Raw genomic sequence first — 21154 nt, forward strand, 5'->3', positions numbered from 1 at the left:
ATAAAACTTCCCCATAAATTTGACCAGTACATTTTAGGTCATGGGTTCTCAAATTTAGCTGTTAGCCTGAACTTGGGAGGTTTTGAAACTCACTACCCAGACTGGATCCCAGACTCAGTAACCTTTCATTCCTAGAAATGGTTCTTTATAGCTCTCCAGGTGATTCCATTAGGTATCAAGACTTAAAATCACTGATTCAGGCCTTGCTATTCAAAATTGTGGTCAATGGATCACAAGCAGACTATGGACCAAGATCCCGAGAGATTATTAGAAACTGGAATCTATAAAACTTCTCAAAATAAAAGTGTATTTTTTTTGTCTATAAAGTACTTAAAATATCTTCAAGAATTCCTGTTTTTAAAAAGTTACGTTCTGGGGGCGCTTGGGTGCCTCAGTCAGTTAAGCATCCATCTCTTGATTTCAGCTCAGGTTGTAAGATGGAACGCTGAACTGGGCATGGAGTGTGGTTAAGATTTTCTCTGTCCCTCTCCCTCTCATCCCCCCTCTAAAAAAAAAAAAAAAGTTACATTCTGTACCATTGTCAAGAGTATAAATCATACATGTATAGGGTGAAATACCAAAATAGTGATAACATATAAAATTTTAAAATTACATTTTTTTTTTTTTTTTTACTATTTTCTAAAAAGCAAAATGAACCATAAGTCTTTGGAAATCATGTTCAGTAGTCTAATTCACTAATATGAATGTCTAATACAACTGCTATTCATTAGTAAGGAACCATTTGGTTACAAATGGAAACACCTCTCAAGGCAATGTTGTACTATAAATTTCCATTTACCATCATTTACCATCTGGTACTTGTAAACAAAGATTTGCGACACCCCCCCCCCCCCCCCCCGCCGCCTCCCCGCAGCACAATAAATGAGAAGCTGGCAGATTGTTTCATTTTGCTCTAGGTGTGAAATATATCAGGTGTATTTTGCTCTTCCTGGTCCCCCATTTATATGTTAAATATTTTGCTAGCTTTATGTCTGGATTGTTGATTCTAGATTTCATTTTCATTTCTCTCTTGTATACAAGTTGGATCTTTTTCCCCCCAGATGCCACTACAGTAGCTTTGTAAAGCTAATTTTCCTTTATCTCTGCCTATTTTATGTCGTTAACTTTATTTTCCTTTTTTAATCCCTGTGACCAGTTCTCTTAACTTCAAATTATCTTTAACAGAAGTGAGTCACAGTTTCTGCAGTTCATATATTCTGGAACTGAAATTTCCTTCATTGCTAAAAATAAAAGTACACAGATGAATGGTATATATGTGAATTCGCCAAAGTAAAAGCTGTTAGTAGGGAAAGGAGTATTGTGCTTTTAAATCAGATAGTTTTCCAAGCAAATAAGATTGGATGTTTGCGTTCAGTATCAGAATATGTTGAATTGCATGTTGAATAGGTGTTTCTAAGGTGATTCTGAGTGTTTGAGGAGAAAGAAACGCTTGGCCTATGTCCAGATCCTAGAAATGGCGCATCTATTTATATTACACCAGTCATTAAGGGTGATTTAATTTTATCCATTTGGTTTTTAGTGCCTACTTAGATCCAAGCACTGAGCTGGGTTTAGGAAATGCAAACGTGTCAACAAATCACTGTTACAAAAGCAACTTATAGAAAGTGTAAGAGAGCACAGTGTTGGAAGGGGTCACTTTTAGGAGGAACTTTGTAGAGCTGGAGCCAGTGAATTTACCTAAAATGGTGAGAGGAACCCCAGAGAGGTTATTGGGAAGAGGAGGGGGGCAGGGTAAGTATGCTAATCACATTAGATCCTCTGTGCCCCAATAAAGAGTGGATTTGACAATAATGAGAAGCCACTGAAAAGTTTAAGCAGGAGAATGGCATGTTTGCATTTCACAAATATAACTATTCACCAGTATCAAGGACTGAAGGGATCAGGCAAGAAGGAGGAGGAGGCAAGAAAACTGGTTAAGAGAATGCATATTAGAAAAACCCTGGGGAGAAGCAATGTTGGCCTGAACAAGGGCAGTAATGATAATCCTTGCAACAGGAATGAAAAGAAGTCAGTAGGCAATATGAAGAGATAGGATCAAAAGAACATAGGCTGCAGACTGTTGTTCAGAGTTAAAGAGTAAACCATAAGGGTAAGTCTCAGATTATTTTTTTAAGTGTGAGAGAGATGATGGCACAATTCAAAAAGCAAAACAAAATAAAGCCAGGAAATACAGGAAGAGAGGCTGGCTTGCAAGGAAAAACAGTAAGTTCAATTTTGAATCTTCAGGGACATCCGGGTGGCTCGGTCAGTTAAGCACCCGACTCCTGATTTTGGCTCAGTCTTGATCTCGGGGTCATGAGATTGAGTCCCAAGTCCAGCTCCATGCTGGGCATGGAGCCTGCTTAAGATTCTTTCTCTCCCTCTGCTCTTCCTGCCCCCCTTCCAACACTCTCTCTCTCAAAAAAATTGAGCATGCCTGTAGGACATCTGAAATGCTCTTCCACCAGATTTCCCTATGCTCACTTACTCTATTAAGGATTTTGCTAGAAGTTCACCTCAGTGAGATCTTCCAAGACAGTCTTTTAAAAAAAGATAACTTCTCCAAGATTTCTTTCCAAGCCCTTCTTTGTCTTAGTTTTCTCTATAATGCTTATTTTATTTAGTTGTTTTGCTTATCATCTGTCTAGAATGTAAACTCCATGAGGGCAGAGACTATTGTCTGTTAGGTTCGTCCTTAATGTTAAGAACACTGGCACACAGTGGATGCTCAAAATATTGGGGGGGGGAGCATAAAATAATGACAATTCATTCAGTCACTTAGTTAAGAAGTTCCCTTAGTTAATTGTGCACACAGGCCTGAAGTTCAAGAAGAAATATTTGGCTGAGGTTAATGATAGGGGAGTTGTCAGCATATAAGTAAACCCGAAATCAGAGAGAGAGAGGAAAAAAAGATGGCCTAGCAAGAATTAGTAAAGCTAGGAAAAAGGCCAGGCACAGAAGCATAGGGAAACATAATCTCTTCAAATGTTCCTTGACTCCATTATCTATTAAAATCCTTCAAAGTAGAGACGTTTCTATATTTCAATAATTAATATGGTCAGATAATTATTTTCTCCCTTTAGTGTTCTAGAGATATACAAGTAGAAGAGCCAAAGTGTTGATTACATAGAAGTTGATTTTTAAAAGTTGCTAAGATAAAAAATTTCAAAATTTGGGGGTAAAAGCCAAATTACTTTTGTATATGGGTTTTAAGTGAGTGTTAATATGCATATATATTTACAAATTTAATATATGAAAGTTCCAATTTAAAAAAGGGTATAGTAGGGGTGATAGTTGAATATATTAAGAGACTTTTTCAGGATTTCCATAGCACAGGAATTATTAGCAAGTTCTGTCTCATTCAGGCCAGGTTTATAGCAGTGTTACTGCTATTGGACCCTTAACTCTTGGGCTCCCTGTCCGTGGCATCTTTGATTTCTCTCACACATCTTCTACTCCCTGCAGAACCACAAGTGTCACAATTGTGGCATGAATTTTGCAGTGTTTTATTTATGTTTATTTTAAAAATTGATTTTGGTCAGCCCATAATTTTGTTTATACACATTTTTCAGTAAATGAGTAACTAAGTAGTAACTTTAGTGAGGACTTGAAGAGCAACTAAAAAAAGAATCACAACTTCAAATGAAGTTTTCAAAGCGCTTAATAAAATAATTTGTCTTCATATTGATGTGTCAGCATCTTTAAGGTTTATGCAGAGGTTCAGTTTATGTATTCTAGGAATGTATTTTAGACAAGTGCTATTCAGGATTTTCTTAATGCATTATGTGCATTGCTGATCAACTGGCATTTTAGAAGTTTAGTGCAAAAGTGTTACTGAAAAGTCCTATTTTCTAAAGGAGTTTGAGATGCAAGTATAATACTTGTGTGTATTAAGCATGCCTTATTTAGAAAAGATTCAAAAGTCAGCAATGCAGCTGGTTAAGATGTTGGGCAGGAAGATCCATGGTAACGGTCTTGGAATTTAGCAAGAACAATCTGAGGAGTTACTTAATGTACTCATCAAGTAACAGGTAAATTTCACCATGAAAAATAAATTGGCCAAATTCAATAAGGAGCTAGTTAGATTAGGAAAATTATAAAAAGCATTGACAAAAGATACTTGTTAAGCTGCAGTAGAGATAATAAATCTCATTTGTCGTTTTTCTTTATATAGCAAGAATTCTTCCTTTTTAGGGAGTGTTTAATTTAGTATCACCATCTGTATTCTCATCCATATTTTAGAGTATTCTTTATAGATTTCTGAGTGTAATAATTTTTAAGATAACCCATTTATATTGCAGTATTTAATTTCTATTAAGAAACATGTCAGTATATTCTGTTGTGATAAATAACTCTGGGAAAGAAACTGGGATGTTTTGAATTTGTTCATTTAAATTGAGATGAAACTAACGCATTTACTCAGGGAAAATCCACTCTTGTGTGCAATACTTTAGTTGCAAACAAATTTGAGGCTATCATTTTTGCTCTTGGCAGTGAATATTTTAATTCTGTAATAAGCAGCATCAATATGGAAAGGTCTTATATTTCCAGGTGCCAGTCACTAAAATTTGTGACATTTATGATAAATTGTGGGAACTTGGAGTACTGCCTTCTTTTAAGTTCCCTTTCTTCAGCCCTTAACATTCCCCACCTTAAAATCCCCTAATTTAGAATGCTAGTAATAATGGAAATGTGCCTGTTTTCTATATTGAAAGGCAGTTAAAGGACTTAGAGCTTATTTCAGTTTAGGGTGCTACATTTGGTTCAGAACACCCAAGACCGAGGCAGAGCAGTATCTGGCAGGCTGCGAACACAAGAGAAAAATGTCTTTGCAGACACAGTGCCTGGCCATGCACAGACTCCACTGTCCCAAATCCGAGAATGGACAACATATGACAATAAAAGTAATTTGAGGGTCAGGTCTATGGTAAAATACTTTAGAATGACTTATTTAATTCTTTGCAGAGTCCTGCAAGAAAGATTTTGTCATTACTATTTTCAGATAAGAAAACAAATTAGAAGAGGTTAAATCATTGGCCCCAAATCACATAGCCTAGTGGGTGTGATGAGGTGCCTAGTCAAGCTATAACTTAAAAAATGTAGGAATGCCAGTTCATTCCTTACTTTTCAGTTTGTAGTAGGTCACATGTGCCTAGAAATAGAAGAATTAGTTGATAACACTGAATTTTATATAATCAGCCAAAGTTTAAGCAATCATTTTATAAGTTTTTTTTATTTACCTACCACTGTTATTTTTCATCTCTTTCTAAGTCTCAGGAGCTCAAACCTATGGACTCTATCTAGAATATGAGAATTAGAAAGTATATGGAAACTGTTGCAAGACTGTGTATTAAACCAAGCCCCTCAAGCCTTTAGTTAGCCTCTATTATTATTTTAACCCAGTTTTAGCAAGCTTGTTTTTTTTTAATTAAACCTATTATGTTAATTCACGCATTATTTGAACAAACGTGTATTTACTAAAGGTCTTAAATAGCAGGAACTATGCTACTCTTGGGTACACAAAAATGAATTAAGAATTTTTTCCCTGCCTTTTTCACCAGCAAATTATATATCAGGGAGAGGTGATCACTAGTGGCCCAGCTGACGGAGGTCACAGCAGTGAGAAATGAGAGCTGACAGCTCAGGTGGATTCTGAAGCACCATCGAAAGAAGAAAGTCCAGGGCTTAAACTATTTCACTGAGATCTAAGGATATTACTGTGTTATAGTAACTGATATATTGAGGAAAAGACTGAATTACATTCAGTGAATTCTGTTTAAAAATCAAGGATATATAATGTCTTTCAAAAGTATTTTCTTCCAAAATTATTAAAAGATAGTGGTACTTAAATCTTTAGCTATCTGTCATACCTAGAATGACAGTTCCAGATAGCCAGAGTTTTATTAAACCATAAGAGTCTCAATAATAAAACTGAAATAGATTTTAGTTGTAAAATTTAGCAGACAAAGATGGGAGGTCCTGTGAGTTCAAGTCTAAGTTCCAGAAGTTTTATGTCTGGAATTTTTCATCAAGTCCTAGTATAAACATTGACTGGAACTTTTTGTTTGACACTGTTGTGAAAAATTGCTCTATGAATATAAAACATTTTAATCTTTTATTTCACCTCATTGATCCTGTGACCATAATTTGTAGTTTTTTCTTCCTCTGCAAGTGTACTGTTGACAATTTTAAGAGTCACTTATTTTAGGGGAAGGGGTTTGAGGTGGAGGAGAGGAAGATTGAAAATACGTTGCAGTACATGCCTCTGAATCATTTAGAATCAGGAAAGGTTAATGCTGTCAGGAACCTTCTATGTCATCTGACCTACTCACTTCATGATACAGATGTAAACTTGAGGCCCAAAGAGGGTTGGTAACTTGTTCAAAGTTACATGAACAGGAGTTTTTCATAGGGTCCACATTCCTGTTCGATGCATCCTGTTCCAATTTCTTACCCATTTTCTTGCCACCAATGCATATTGGGAGGTAGTTAGGGTTGAGAAACACGGAACAAATTAGGATCTTAGAATGCTTTAAACCCTCCCTATTGATCAAATAATTCATCTTGGGGCAAAGCAATTTCTCTTTCAGCAGCATCACTGAGACCCAAACTTAGCTTTGAAGTTCAGTTGTTCATTCCTTGGAGGAATATTTATCTTCTGCTAGAAAAAGACCCGGTCTCCTACCTTTCTTCTTCTGAGAAGCATTTCGTTCTTCTGACAACCATTTACTAAGTACCTACTATGTGCCAGGCACTCTGCCTGCCCCCAGCAATATAAGGTGAGTAGAAAAGATTGCAGTCCCTTCCTTACAGGGAAAGCCAGTCTAGAATGGGGAACAGACAGTAAACCAGCTATCATAGCACTGCAGTTGGTGCAGGAATGAGAAATGTGGTAGAGCTCAGAGGGTGCTCTTAGTTCATCCTGGCTTCACTAAGGAGATGCTATCAGAGCTTAAACTGATAAATTCCAGAAGCCCACATTGATCTTCTATTATTTTCCAGAGAAATGAAGCAAACGGAACTGAGGACATTTACCTATTAAAACCCCTCAAATTTATTTGGTACCTTTTTCTTCTATGTAGTGGTCACTGCAATCCCTAAGCTCTCTAGATGTTAAATATTTACAGTAAAGAGTCAACAAACCTAAGAAGAAGAAACATCATGGAGAAAGGAGATTACATCACCTCCTACCCTCAAAACTGAGTGGAAAAGGCACAAGTGGAATGAGAAATACGGATCAGGGACCATGACTAAAATGACTTTGAGATTCTGGAACCTTTATATTTTCCATGTTTTTGTTATCTCCTGTTTCTCTGTTATGGCTAACAGCAAAACAGTTAATCCAGAAAGGACAGCAAAGAAGGGGATGGTGAGAGGGAGAGCATGGGACATTATGTCCTACTCAACAGCCATTCTTGGAAGAGAAGATGTCCAAAAGAGAGGGGGTGATGGCAGCTACCTCAGGGAAAGGAAAGCAGACTGCTGGCCAGCTGTCAGGAAAGAAGTGACAGGGTGCTCCCTTGGGCCTGGGAGGGAGGGGGTGGGAGAGTATGGGAGAAAGGCCCGGAGGCTGGACTACAGTAAGAAGACCTGCTAGAGTCTTTCCTCTTTCTTTATTCAGCATTTGATCCTCAGTGTAAAATTCAGGGAAACACCCCTACTAAATAGTAACAACTTTTGTCTTAAGTGGTATGTTTCACTAAATGGCCAGCATGGATGGGGTGTGGTGGAAGGAAAGGAAATTTTCTGCAGCAGAGAGAAAAGAACAATATAAAAGGAGGAATGACTCTGGGAACAGTTCTCTGACCCTTTGTGTCTCAGTGGTATTCTTAACTGAGTGAAAGGAAATGGAATAACTTGTGGAATGTGGGGAAGTGGGAAGAGCTGAGGCAAAATTATCTGCCTCATTAAATTTAGTCATATATTTTTTTAAAAATTAGTCTGTTATCACTGAAACTCAGGTACTAAATTTATCTCTCTGGGCCTAACTCTTTGCCTAGAACTTAAGAGAGTTTAATAAGTGTTAGAATTTTTTTGTCTTTCTGGAAATCATCTTCACCCTTATCTGACTCCTATACTTGCCCTAAGTCACAGCAAAATACAGTGGTAAATGGGGTGGGTAGACAGGAAATACAGAGAAAAACAAGACGTTTTGATAATGGTTTGTTATGGATTTACTCTTAGATTTGCGTTTGATGCATGGGTTCACATATATTGACATATTGAGACACATATATTCACATATTGAGACTGGAAAGGATGTTACATACCAAAAATCACAACATAATTTGAATGCTATTTGCTACAGGTACCTAAGATCATATATAAGCACTTGCAAAAACATGGCATTTGTGAACAACCAAAATGAATCACAGCAAAAGAAATCATTTGACCATTTTCAGAGGACTCTGTGGCTGGGCAAACATGAAAACTGGCCTGTGAGTCAGGAGATCAGGATGTACCCAGGCCCTACCATTAGGTTGTGTGACTTGAGGAAATCACTTCATTCTTTTGAGCCTCTGTTTTTTCATCAATAGAATGAGGAAAGATGGGTGGCCCTTGATTTCGTAGTTGCTCTTGCAGATCTCTTATTCTACTTAGTACAGTAGCAATAACTGCTTGTTATTTTTTAAAGTTGTATCTTTCCAGAAAAATAAATCTTCAGTGATTCTCAGGTTTAAAAAGAATCTATTTTGCACCATATTCCAAAAGCTGCCAAATTTTGGGTTTGGCTGATTGCTAAAGAGAGCAGCCTGCTAGGAGCAAATTCCAGAACTGAGGGTCATTTATTTGGAATGCTTTGCCAAATACTCCCATATTTTCAAAGTTGTTGGGGCCTTTAAACTTGAGCATTAGGGGAGAAACAGTTGTTTAAGACACTTTTTCAATAGGTGCACAAAAATTTTGAAGTTTACAAGTATTTTTGAATCATTTGCGACATTCCAATGACATGCAAAGTTGCATAGTCCTGCCACTTTCCTCCTTGTTATTTTCCTTCCCTATCAACTGCTTGCTGTCCCAAAGAACTGGACATGAGAAAACACAGGTCTGTCTTTCTTCTGGAATGTCCTTTCAGTTTGGCCAGTGGTTCTCAAACCAGGCTGCACATTAAAATCAATGAGGGAGTTTTAAAATCACACTGCTGACTGGGTTCCACCCCAAGACAATTAAGTCAGAATACTTGGGAGAGGAGCCCAGGCATGCGTACATTTAAAAAGCTCCCCAGGTGTTTCTTATCTGTAGCCAGGTTAAATCATGGCACATCATCACCAACCAAGCCAGTTGGCTTTAAAATGTTCTGTGGCCACAATGCCTGTCAGCTGTCTGGCTAAGAAAAAGAGATGGAGCACAGGAAAAAAATGTGAAATTGTAGGTTAATTATCTCCACTACTGAAAAAGGCAACTTCAAAAAGTTGATGAGGGGAATTTATTTCTTTTCTTTTTTATAATAATTTTTTATTATATTATGTTAGTCACCATACAGTACATCCCTAGTTTTTGTTGTAAAGTTCCATCATTCATTACTTGCGTATAACATCCAGTGCACCATGCAATACGTGCCCTCCTTAATACCCATCACCAGCCTATCCCAATCCCCCACCCGCCTCCCCTCTGAAGCCCTCAGTTTGTTTCCCAGAGTCCATAGTCTCTCATGGTTCATTCCCCCTTCTGTTTACCTCCCCCTTTCTTCTTCCCTTTCTTCTCCTACCAATCTTCCTACTTCTTATGTTCCATAAATGAGTGAAACCATATGATAATTGCCTTTCTCTGCTTGACTTATTTCGCTTAGCGTTATCTCCTCCAGTCCTATCCATGGTGCTGCAAATGTTGAGAAATCGTTCTTTTTGATGGCTGAGTAATATTCCATTGTATGGACCACATCTTTTTAATCCATTTAATCTTTTAATCCATAAATGATTGAAACCATATGGTAATTGCCTTTCTCTGCTTGACTTATTTTGCTTAGCATTATCTCCTCCAGTCCCATCCATGGTGCTGCAAATGTTGAGAAATCATTCTTTTTGATGGCTGAGTAATATTCCATTATATGGACCACATCTTTTTAATCTATTCGTCTGTTGAAGGGCATCTCAGCTCCTTCCACAATTTAGCTATTGTGGCCAATGCTACTATGAACATTGGGGTGCATATGGCCCTTCTCTTCACTACATCTGTATCTTTGGGGTAAATACCCAGTAGTGCAATTGCTGGATCATAGGGTAGCTCTATTTTTAACTTTTGAAGGGACCTCCACACTGTTTTTCCAAAGTGGCTGTACCAGCTTGCATTCCCATCAACAGTGTAAGAGGGATCCCCTTTCTCCATATCCTTTCCAACATTTGTTGTTTCCTGCCTTGTCTATTTTTGCCATTCTAACTGGCATAAGGTGGTATCTCAGTGTGGTTTTGATTTGAATTTCCCTGATGGCTAATGATTTTGAACATTTTTTCATGTGTCTATTTCTTTAGCTTTAGTGCCTCATATGGGATTTGTCTATACTTTGTGTATTGACTTGCTATAATAAATCCACAATTAGGACTAATATTGACCAATGTGTGAATATTTATTGATGCCTTTTACTTGTGTGTATGTTGCTAGGTACAGTGGGGGAGGGTACAAAAAAGTAGAGAAACTGATTCCCAGCTCTTGAGGGATGGAGTGTATAAATCTTGGGAAGCAAGAATTATGTAAGACAGAACCAAGACAGCAAAATCATATATTGTACAGAGAGTAAAAGCTAAAATTGTTGATAAGAGAAAGATATCACAATTGGCTAGGCTTACTTGGGAAGATGGTATTGAAGTATGAGCCGCTTTTTTTTTTTAAGATTTATTTATTTATTTGAGAGAGAGAGCAGTGGGAGGGGAAGAGGGGGGGAGATAAGCGGATTCCCCGCTGAGTACGGAGCCTGAATGGGTCTCAATCTCCGGACCCTGAGATCATAACCTGAGATGAAATCAAATCAGTTGCTTAACTGACTGAGCCAGAGTGTGAGTCACCTTCTGAATGTCTTCTTTCACCATGGGCAAGTCATGTTATCCTTATGATTCTCAAATTTAGATTTATGAGCTTCAAATTCCAAAATAGGAAAAATGATTAAATTTTCCCTATAGAGTTGCAAGGCATAAATGACATAATGTAAGCAAAATACCTGGAAATTATTAAGAGCTGCATTTGACATAGTTTAATTCCTCCTTCCTTTTGTATCTTTTTTAACCATATGTACCACCTGGGCACCAGATTAGCTGTGGAGGTATGATGCAAAAGAAGTATCTCATGTCCTTTCCTATCATAAATTCCTACCATCTGCCAAAGATGGTGTTAAAACCAGAAAAAGTGGACCCCCTCCCTCCAGAGTTACCCTCAGCAAGAGATGGTTTAACCAGATCATGCTTGGCATTTATACCATTTTCATTTCTTCCTAATCAGATACATATTCATGTCCTACCTCCTTGCATAGAGAATGGAGGTGAAAACCTCACCCTTATAACTATTATAAGCCAATAAAGAAGAGCAACACAGAAGAGCACGTTTCACTTTTGAACGTCATGCCAGGAATAGTAACTCCTCAAGATGACCACTAAGCACACACAGAGAACGCAAACCACCCAACTAGGCAGTCCTGGCTCGATCTGCAGGAACCATAGAAACTCACACAGCCCCATGATGCTGAGGCTGGTTCTATATCAGGCATGACCCATCATTAAACTCCCTATCAAGTTAAATTTATGTTAATTCTTAAGTTAAGATTCAGCAGCAAACACTTAAGAACCAGTCTTATTGACAGATTTAAAATGGCGAATCATTTAAATACTCAAAATCAATGTCTCTAAATTTTCAGCCTGGGAAGTTCTCAACAAGAGAATCCAGTATTAGTCCTGAGGCATGACGGCAGTGCAGGAGACTCAGAGGATGCTTGGCTTCTGTAGTCTCAGGTCTTCAGGCCACTTACACCTCTTTGTTTTTCTCTGGCTAATATTCAGTTTGGGAAGGAAAGAAAAGCCAGGGAAGAGAAAGGTGATGCTTTACCTCTGCACTCCCAACACACACTTGTCCTTAGCCTGAACACTGTTTTTCAACCCAGCTGTCAAAATTCAAGCATGGAAGAAGAGGAGTTAGCAAATACATCCAGATTTCATGTTGGTCACCAAATGCTAAGGAGAGTAGGCCAAAAAAAATTGAAAAGAACAAGGTCCATCAGGTTTTTTACTCTCCTACAGTTAAATCTAAATTTGGAGGTGAGCCAAAATTAAAAATATAAAGCATGCGGCAAGTGCTCCTCTTCCACCTTTCTAAGGTTTCCAGATTTCAGGGATAGGCAGAACAGTGAATGGTACGTACTTATCCTAAAAAGTTATTCATTCTTTGTCCAAAATTCAAGCTTAACTGGGTGCCCAACAACCCTATAGTCTCTTTAGCACTGCTGACCATGACTGGCTTGGGTAGGAGAGATTGTTGCTTGGGTGGATGTTGGGAGAAGCACTGGCGAGTGTATTCCTGTCCAGGACTGGTTTGGGCTCTAGTTTTAGAGCCTTTGTTGGAAGAATGGAGAAAGACTGATCTTTTCTGTGTTTGGAAAACACTTATCGAAGGCTTTCAACAACAGCTCTGAATGTAAATAAATGTCTACTTAGCAGTCATCTTTTCCAGATGATTCTTATATCCTAAAATAATAAGATCCTCACCTTTCTCAATTCAGTCACCTGAGACTGTTGCTCCAAGAAGATACCTCAATGCAAGACATCTTTACAGTAGTAATGTTAATGGTGCAATCTGATAATGTGAGGTTCTCATACAAAATAAAATTACTAAACACAAATGAGTTTATACTCTTGACAAGTTAAGGAGGATTAACTTAAAATTTATCACTAAACAGATACTAAGGGGCACCTGGGTGGCACAGCGGTTAAGCGTCTGCCTTCACGCTCAGGGCGTGATCCGGCGTTATGGGATCGAGCCCCACATTGGGCTCCTCCGCTGGGAGCCTGCTTCTTCCTCTCCCACTCCCCCTGCTTGTGTTCCCTCTCTCGCTGGCTGTCTCTATCTCTGTCAAATAAATAAATAAAATCTTTAAAAAAAAAATAAAATAAAAATAAATAAACAGATACTAAGTCACAAAAACTTTGTAAAAACAGGAACAACATATAATAGGGAGACAGTATTAAGCAGTGTGGTTAAGGGTAAAAGCTCCAAAGTTTAATATCTTTAATACTGACTACTTCAGTGACTGACTGCAGTTTCCTCACCTGCAAACTAAGTGGTAACCTAATAGGGTGTTTTTTTTTAATTAAGTGAGATTATTGACACTTTTTATAATGCTTGGTCCGGAGCAAATGCTCAAGACGTTTTACCTGTTTTATATGGTATATCTAAAATTTATCTTCTTGTGATTCAATAAATATCCATGAACACTGAGCACAATTTCAGTTCCAAAAAAAAATCAGTCTGCCAGCAGAAATAAAAATAGATATGCTTGTTTTCAAGTAAAGACAATTTCTTTATAAGAAAAGTAAAAATTAATGATGTCTTACAGACAGTTAAACGTATCAGCCACTCTTAGGTGGGAGCTTAAACCATGAAGTTAGTGTTTATTTCCATTAATCTAAAAGAGTTGTTCTTGAACCATGCCATACAGTTTTCATGTTGCCTCCCACCCCACATAAACAGACTAGAAACTGTCATTCATAGGGAGGGATAGAGAATGGGGGCAGGGGAGGGAGAACTATTGAATGAACTGTTCCATGATTTAGGTAAGCAATTAAGAGCTGAAGAGAGTTCATCATCATCATCAGCCACCCTTCCATTCTTCTCCTAGGGACCAGGGTCCTGGTTATGGAGCAGAAAGGACTGTGTGGCCATGCTCCGAGCGGAGGAGCAGGTCTCAGAACCTATTGCTTTGTGTATCACCAAGTAGAGTCTTAAAGGTGTAACACTCCTGGAGAGATAGCAAAGCTCTTTTTTAATACTCCATATTTCTGAAAAATGTTTACTCGCTCACAGGTCTTTTCACTTTTATTCGGAATCACAGGAAAAAATAATAATAGTAAATATCTGTAGCAAATGGGGGTTTTCTTCAAAGTAATATTTTCAAGTAGTGTCACCTAGCGGCTGGATTCCTTTCTCTGGACGGAATTGGCACCCTAAAAACAAAAAGAGATTAGAAGTACTTGAGGTGAGGGGCACCTGGTGGCCCAGTGGGTTAAGTGTCCAACTCTTGATTTAGGCTCAGGTTGTGATCTCAGGGTCACGCCTCTGTGTGTGGCTCCATGCTCAATGCAGAGTCTGCTTGAGATTCTCTTTCTCCCTCTCCCTCTGCCTCTCCACCCAGCTCATGAGCTCTTTCTCTCTCTAAATAAATAAATAAATAAAATCCAAAAAAAAAAAAAAATAAGTGCTTGGGGTGATAGACTTGTGTCAGTTTGGAATCAATTTAGAACAGTTTAAAAACTCTCTCAAACCTAACACATTCTAGAGCTTTAAATACTACCCACTAACAAATTATGTCTGTGGGATTTTTTCCATTAAACATTTAGTCTGAATCAAACTTAATAAGATGCTAATCTTTGCAAAACTTGTTTTCCCTTATTTGGCTTTCTTACTTTTTGTAAAAGTCAATCAAAGTTTAATACACCAGATTGCTGAATATGGGGGGAGGTTAGAATTGCTGTGGGCTTGGTTTCAGGAGAACTAGGTCCAAACCTGAATTCCACAACTAAGTGTGACCTTGGGCATCACTAAGCTATTGTGAGCCTCATCTATAAAGTGAGGATAATATCACCTGGAAATGTGGGGACCATTCAATTATGGAATCTTTATGTAAGCACTCAGCTCACATAGAAAATGTTCAATAAATGTTAAATCTGTGGCCTATTGTAAGGGGATTGAGTCGCAAGTGTTGTTAGAGCTGCTTCTTTAATTAAATACAAAATGAGTGTTAAAGTTTTTATGTCCTGACCAAATAGAGATTATCTTTCTCTCAAAGAAACTGAAAGTTTCTTAAGTTTATGGCTTGAGAAAGCAGATATCATTCTAGGTTAATAATAGAAATCTGCGATTGTGCTTTAATGCACCAAAGATTAAAAGTAATGCAAAGTCAGAATAACATTTATTTCATCTGCCAGAATTTTACCGTTTCTTGCCTTTGTTTTGTTTAACTATATGAGATTAAATTGGTATAAACATGAATATCTAAAATATTTGTAAATATGTATTTTTGCATATGCAAATTATACATATTATAAAAGGTTGTTTCATCTTTATTTGTAGCAGAGATCCGCAACTTTTTTTCTGTAAGGGGTCAAGATAGTAACTTTTTTCAGCTTTGCAGGAAACGCAGTCTCTCTAATGATTACTTAACTCTGCCATTGTAGTGTAAAAGCAGCCATAGATAATAGTAAACTAAAGGACATGGCTTCATTCCGATAAAACTTTATTTACAAATACTGATGACATATGGCATTTGGCTCATAGGACAGTTTGCTGACCCCTAGCCTAGAGCATGATATAGAGTATATTTTCTAATTAGGCATAATTAAGATAACTTGGGGAAAAATTATGAATATACATCCATAAGTTATTAATTAGCGATTGTATAAAAATAACCTTAGTATATGCACTTATTCCTTTAGCATCATAACTTGCTAGGTTAAAAAAAAATAGTCTGGTTTTCCAAGTACATTCAATTGAGATGCTAGTAAGTAAATCACATTGTAAACATCTTGCATTTCACTAGTACTTTTTGAAGTTCTAACCTAGAGCCATGTGTATATACATAATAGGCTTTATTGTTTTTCTGTGTTAGGCAAGTTTCAAAATTGGACTCAAATCCATTATTACATGAATGTCCAGGACAGGATTTCCTCTGCTGCACAAGAATATTTTGTGAATTTCCTGGGAAGTGCATTCAAGGGTGGCTTACCTGACAGCATCTGAGCCATTGTGTTCTAAGGAATTTCCTGCAGGGATTAAACCTGTTTGCCTTAGACCTTGGTGTTTTATAACTATTTCCCACAATCACCTTAAGCAATGTCTTTGAAGAATGTTTTTGTGTGATACCTTCCTCCAGGAAGAAATTGAAAGTAATGAAATGCCTAGACCATTAGAGAATTTTGAGAATTAGAGAAGGCCACTGCATCTCTTTTTGCCATAATCATATAAGAAACCAACTCAATCCTCAGTGCCTTAACAAACCATCCAGCATTTACATGTACATTAGAAGGGCATCTAATCTCTCACCATTTAGAGATTCTAATTCTAATTTTATGAATTCTAATTCTGTTGTATTTTGAGAATATCTAGGAATCAAAAGCTTTATGCAAGAGTAATAACAGGGTAAACATAATTAACTTCAAAAGACCCCAAATATCACTGACTTTATTTCTTGCATATATCTCAGTCCAGTGTGGGTTGGATGGTCCCACTCAGTCTTGTACTACGCCATCAGGAACACATACCTCCAAGATCACAGCAGAAGGGAAGAGAGAGGTGTAGGTAGGAAACAGCACTGCCTTGGCTGGAGGGGGCACATTATCACTTCTGCCCAGCATTCATTGACCAGAAATGGCCCACATGGCTCCCCCCTAAGTGCAAGGAAGGCTGTCAAATATGGAGGAGCACATGGATGTTTGGTGATAATTGGTGAGCCCTGCCACAGAAAAACATTTAAAGCATTGGGTTTTGAGCTGAGTCCAAACATCAATCAGATAAGAACTAATAAGATACCTATAATATTATCTCAGTTTTCATTCACTTGATTATGACAAGAATGTATGCTAATAGAATGTCTGCTAAATTATTCTTGTTTCCTTGTTTAAGGTAGTTGTGTTTAAAATTCTCTGCTCTTTAACTTAATGGGCAGATGAAACTCTTGTCTAACTATATAACCCTTAACATCTATATCATGAGGTATACCCTTTGTATTGATAGTCTACTTACTGTGTGTGCGTGTGTCTTGTTTCTCCAATTACAGTCACTACAGGAAAATAATTATGTCTCAATGTGTACTGAATAAATAAGTGTTGGTTGATAAATAGGTAAACTGTATTTACATATACTGGTATACACTGGTGAATTTGAAGACGTGTTCAGTAAACTTTGGTAGCATTCAGTTGCATGAAGACTACAAGTGACTGTCTTTACTTTGCATTTCTAGACTGCTGAGGGTTTTTATTTGGATCAGTGTTCTTCAAGATATGTCCAGTGGACTAAACTGGAAAGCCTGTTATGGGGTCCAGGAGCCTACATTCAAAAACCTATTATTTAGGCTGCTCTTTCCCTCCCTCATTCTGAGTGAAGATGGCCCTATTAGAACTCTTAAAAAAAGAATAAAATTATTCTGTTCAAGTACATACATGTTGCTGTAATCAAATTAGCTCGTACATAGTTGGTAAATAGGGCAATGGTGTCACTGTAACACATGTCACTATAATGCAAGTACCAGCACCTGAATGTTTATGTCACCAAGTACCAGCACCTGAATGCAAAGTACAATAAGAGTTGGACACAGCAAGTATGGACTAATACAGTCTGTGTGCAATGTCCATTCTCCTTCCAGTCTTCTTCTTGGCTTATTTTTGCCATATGTGTGATTTCTTGGAATGGCTTATTAATGGTCGAGCCCACACTTAGTTCATTTTCCCCTTGTCCCCATAACTCTACAACCTCAACATTTTCTTACTCCTCTCCATTGAAGGCCTTGTATTTAGCATAGCATTTATTTGTGAGGAATTTAACATGGCTTTAAATAATCATGCTAGTATTTATATTGGGGTAGTTAATAGTTTTGTTTGTATTTTGGCTAAAAAGTTGTGTAGGTTTTGAGTAGGCTTCTCCACATCTGTTTTTACTACAATCTGTATTATTTTGACATGAGACTGTAGGAAACATTAGGTTGCTTTTAGGAATGGTTATATCACATTATAATAGACATGCCTGCATTCTTACAACTTCGGTTGCATACATTTTGTGGAATAGAAGAATGTCAGTAACAAAATTTGCTCTGGGCCTAGTTGCAAAGTTTCCTTATTGAGGCAGTTTTCTGGTCTTTTATCCTTTATATTTTAGAGTGCTTTGGAGTTCCCAAATGGTGTTCACATCCAGAATCTCATTTCAATCCCAGAACAATACCACAGGATCATTATTAGCATTTCTACTTGACAGACTTGGAAATTGAGGCTCAGAGAGAGAGAGAAATGTTTTGCCTGAGGTAGACTGGTCACAAGATTCTGGCTCTAATTAGTTATTCTATTCAAATAAACATATTTTGAGTACCTATTTTATTCAAGACACTGGAGATACAGAGATAAATAAGATGAAATCTAGCCCTCCTCCAGCCGCTTTCTCCCCTCTTCCTTCCATTGATGTAGCAACTCTTTTCAGCTTGGGCTGGGTGGGACCAGGCAATTTACTCCATTCCAGAGAGGCAACAGCCTTGATAGTTTCCTAGAATAGCTGGCAGCTCAGTACCCTGGCTGCTCTAGACAGGCTGAGGGATACTTCCTAGACAGGCTCCTGACCAAAGGGCCTTTTGCCAACTGGAAGTCTGTCACTTCACTGTGCTCCCTCCCCAGTCCCTCCCTTATTCTAGCCTCTAACTGTGACATTGTTTTACCCAGTGGAGACACAGCTGCAGACTGAAGAAGACCTGTTTCCTCTAACCTTTCCGCCTTGTGTGAGCTGTAATTACATCCCAGGGATGCATAGTGAGGATGGCTTATCATTGCCTCATGTGCTCCATAGTGTGGGATACAGAGCTGAGAACTCAATGAAGAGCAAGAAATTTTCATCTCTGGGTGTCTTAGGAAGATACTTCAACTGCTTGGGCCTCAGTGTTCTCTCATCATTTAAGGATACTGCCTGATTAGGTGATCTAATAAGGCTTTTTTTCCACATGTGGCCTTCTGAGCTTCCTCAAGGGCACACTTGGGTTTATTCAATGTGTGCTCAAAGGAGGGCTCCAAGGAGCCAGATCCAAAGAGCTTAATGGCAGGGGAAGTCTCTCAGTGGTGCTTTCCTGAGATCCTTCTGATCTCAGATATGCCTTAGAGCTAAATACAGACTGAATGATCAAAATGAAAGCACCTGATTTGCATGTAGTATTTAAGCATTTTATGATATTATTTTTTATTGAGGTATATATAATTGGCATACATGATATTAGTTTCAGATGTACAACATAGTATTTTGATATTTTTATTTAAGCATTTTAAATGATCATAAATTTTTAAAAAAAATTTTTTTGAACTATTGTAGAAAGTACAAAGTTGTTTGAAATACACAGACATTGGGGGCATCTGGGTGGCTCAGTTGGTTAAGCGTCTGCCTTCAGCTCAGGTCATGATCCTAGGGTCCTGGGATCAAGCCCAGTTCCAGCTCCCTGCTCAGCGGGAAGTCTGCTTCTTCCTCTCCATCTGCCCCTACCCCTGCTCCTGCTCTCTCTTTCACTCACTCTCTCTCTCAAATAAATAAATAAAATCTTTAAAAAAAAAAAAAGCAGTACCTTTAAAAAATTAGAAAAATAAAATACAGATATTAATAAGGAAGATAAATATTTTTGAGACTAGTTCGAATTATTTTTGATCAATAAAATATTAGAGAAGACAATTATTTTCAAAATTAATAGAAGACCTATATATAATATTCAAAATACTATCAATTTCATTGGTTGATTAAAAATATCTAATCACAAACTTTTAACTATATGCGTTTATAGTGAGTGACACTGAAGGCTATTTTATTCTCTCTGACACCCCAGTCTTTTCCTGCTGTAGGAAAACAGAGCTCACGTTATCTCCAGAGATCTCTTCTACTTGTAGTTTCGATCACATGATCCTGCTTAGGCAGAACCCACAACCGGTTAAATGTTTATTTACTTGGTCAATGTTTAGCCTGTGGTTGGGCATTTATATCCCAATGGGGACTGAGAAAGCAATACAGAGTGGTGAAACAAGGCAAAGGAAAAAAAATAATTGGAAACCAGGAGAAATCATGAGAAAAGGAAGGGGAAAGGATGAATAATGCTTTTACCATTTCTTTTTCATTTCCCTTGAATGCTTAGAAAATAGAATACATTTTTGTATGCCTGTAGTAGCTTTACAAAGAAATTGAACATATCAGCACTTGCCAATTTATTTCACAAGTATACAAAATATCATTAACATGTTCTCTACTTATATTAGATGTTTGCAGAGTTATAGCTTGAAGAAAATGTACCCAACATTATGTGCTTTATTTGTTTTATATTTTCATACTCAGTGGTCTGTGACCTAATTTCTTTCAGCCCTGACCATGCTTTGTTCTATGGGTTAAAAATATATATGTACATATATACACATACACACACACACAACTATAAATCACGTATCAAAATACATTTGAATATGTACCTGAAGCATCCAAATTTTAATATCTATCCTAATTTGTGTTTCCTTTTGTCTCCCATTTAAGATAAAATAGCTGGGAAAGTTGTTCTCTCTTAATGGGCTGATTAGTAACCAAGTAAAACATACTGTACTTTTACCTAATGCAATGGCAGGAAGCCCAATTTGCAGAATGTCCAATTACACAATCCTATATTAGCTACCAAAAAAAAAAAAAAAGCATTTTGTTTTAAATAGGAAAAATAAGGATGGAAGATTCTTTAAAAAGCAAACAGTAAAAAGTACACAGGAACTCTCTGTATTGTTATAATGGCATATGAATCTACAAGTACTTCAAAATAAAAAGTTTAATTTAAAAAGCCTATTGTATGTTTAGGGTGAGTAATTGAGATTCTTTATATTTTGTTTCTTGTGGTAAAGTATATATAAAATAAAATTTACCATTTAACCATTTTATTTTTTTAAGAATTTATTTGAGAGAGAGAGAACATGAGCTGGGAGGGAGGGACAGAGAGAGAGGGAGAGCAGACCCCCCCTCCCCACTGCAGAGCCCTATGCAGGCTCCATCCCAGGACTCTGAGATCATGACCTGAGCCAAAGCAGACACTTAATTAACTGAGCCACCCAGGCGCTCCTACTATTTAAGCATTTTAAAGTTATAATTCAGTGGCATTAGGTACATTTGCAATGTTGTGCAACTGTTACCACTATCTATCCAGTTGCAGAAATTTCTTACCACCCCAAACAGAAACCTCATATCCATGAAGCAATCACTC

The 21154-nt window shown here is 37.5% G+C and overlaps 1 protein-coding gene across 2 annotated transcripts in view; it reads left to right on the plus strand.

Moving 5' to 3' along the window:
* ITGA1 (integrin subunit alpha 1) overlaps window positions 1-21154 on the plus strand; it is a 166428-nt gene that overhangs the window by 16439 nt on the left and 128835 nt on the right. The gene's annotated exons all lie outside the window — the stretch shown is intronic.

The sequence above is a fragment of the Ursus arctos genome, unplaced genomic scaffold, assembly GCF_023065955.2.
Source record: "Ursus arctos isolate Adak ecotype North America unplaced genomic scaffold, UrsArc2.0 scaffold_15, whole genome shotgun sequence".
Taxonomy (NCBI): Eukaryota; Metazoa; Chordata; class Mammalia; order Carnivora; family Ursidae; genus Ursus; species Ursus arctos.